The sequence below is a fragment of the Mandrillus leucophaeus genome, unplaced genomic scaffold (assembly GCF_000951045.1).
Source record: "Mandrillus leucophaeus isolate KB7577 unplaced genomic scaffold, Mleu.le_1.0 Scaffold1448, whole genome shotgun sequence".
NCBI lineage: Eukaryota > Metazoa > Chordata > Mammalia > Primates > Cercopithecidae > Mandrillus > Mandrillus leucophaeus.
Genome location: NW_012101419.1, coordinates 66,461 through 68,721, shown reverse-complemented (window position 1 = coordinate 68,721; position 2,261 = coordinate 66,461).

Genomic DNA, 2,261 nt, shown 5'->3' with positions numbered 1-2,261 from the left:
TGGATGAAAATTTTAATGAGCCCTTTTTGCCTGCACTAAACTTAATCTTATAGGTGAACACTATAATATATATAGGGTACCTACTAGCTATCTAATTTAGTTTTTACACAATGTATAAATCCTAGCCTATTGTTCTTAATGTTTGAACCTGAAATAACACACAAACGTACAGGAGAACAAAATAAGGAAGAAATGTATGGAGACAGTGACATTATCAAGATAGTGGAATGGGGGTCCCTATTTTTATATTCCCCTGCAGGAATAAAAACTAGTCAGCCATCCATCAACTAAAGTAACTTTATGAGAGAACCAGGCACAGTGGCTCGTGACAGTATCTCTTCCATTCAGGAGCCTGAGGCAGGAGGACTGCTTCAGACCAGGAGATCAAGAACAGCCTGGGCAATATAGTGAGCTTCGGGATACAGGGCATTATAAAACCTTGCTAAAACCCAAGATCGAGAAGAGTCATTTTGTGAAGGCAGGCCCTTTGGTTAATAAGGTGTCATATTATCCAAAGCAATCTGTAAGTTAACTCAAATCCCTGTCAAAATCCCTGTCTCAGTTTTCATAGTAATAGAAAATACAAGCCTACAAAGTAGGCTGAATGGCCAAACCAATCATGAGGAATAAGAAAAAAGCTGGGGACATTATACTTGTGACCCACAGAAAACAGTTCAAAAGTCACTGTTCGTAGATAACCTGGGGAAACCCTGCTAGGTACTCAATGGGAGCCACACTCACCCACACATCTGCTATTAGGCCCACCATATAGCAGAACCTTGCCCTAGTGCCTGCTCCACAGAACAAAGCCCTGAAGACAATCCAGTCTGCCCAAAAACATGACAGGACTCACAACCACCTGTGCTCCTGGTAACAAGCCCACTAAAGGTAAAACCCACTCCAGATTCAGCAGCCACCTTGTGATCCAGCTACAAGCCTTTTTACTGCAAACCCAGTAAAGATCTTATCAGCCTTGAGATCCAACAGAGGAAGATCTTTACCTGCTGAAACCAGTTTATAAAAATGAAAAGAGGTGTTTACTCCTTCAAATGCACAAACACCAATGCAAGTCTATATTACACCCATTCTAACGGTCCTATTTTAACATAGAACTGGAAGTCCTGCATAGAATAATTAAGTCCTACATCAAACAATTAAGCAAGAATATCGAAAAGATCCAAATTGAAAGGAAGAAAAAAAGTCACTGTTTGTGGATGACATAATCTTATATATAAGAAACATAAATAGTACATTTAAATAGTGGACTTTAATAAATACAGTCAGTAAAGAAATAGAATATACAATTAACATACAAATATCAGTTTCGTTTCTATATGCTTGAGCAAACCAGTAAAAAAGAAAAAATCTCATTTACAATAGCAACAAAATAGTAGATTTCTTAGCAATAAATTTAACCATTGTGGTGAAAGATCTTTACAATAAAAAATAAAAGATATTGATGAAAAAAATTAAAGAAGATACAAATAAACATAAATAGATTACATGTTTATGAATTAGAAGAATATTGTCTAAGTGACATATTATCCAAAGCAATCTGTAGATTATTTCAACTTCCTATCAAAATTCCTGTGCCACTTTTTACAGTAATAGAAAATAAAGTCTACAATGTATATAAAACTGTAAGAAATATTGAATGGCCAAAGCAATCATGAGGAATAAAACAAAATCTAGGGACATTACACTTTATTATTTAAAACTACATTTCAAGACTACAGTAAACATAATAGAATGGTATGTTTATAGGAACCAGCACAAAAACCAATGGAACAGAATACAGAGCCCAGAAGTAAATCTATGTGTCTAAAGTTAATCTTTGACAAGGGCACTATGAATACGCAATACAGAAAGTATAGCCTTTTCAATACTTGGTGCTGGGAAAACTGTATACTCACAAGCACAATAATAAAATTAGATCATATTTCTTATGCCACACACAAAAATTGACTTAAAATAAAGACTTAAATTTGATACATAAATCCTTAAAAGAAAATATTTTAAAAAGCGTATGAAAAGCCTCCATGATACTGGCCTTGGCAATGATTTTTTAAATATGATATCAAAAGTATTGCAATAAAAGCAAACATAAAGTTGTAGTGTATCAAAGTATTGTGCACAGCAAAAAATAAGAAAACTTTTAAGATGGGATAAAATATTTGCAAACCATATATGATAAGAGGTTAGTATTCAAAATATAGCAGAAAGTCATACAAATCAGAAACAAAACAATAATAATAATAATA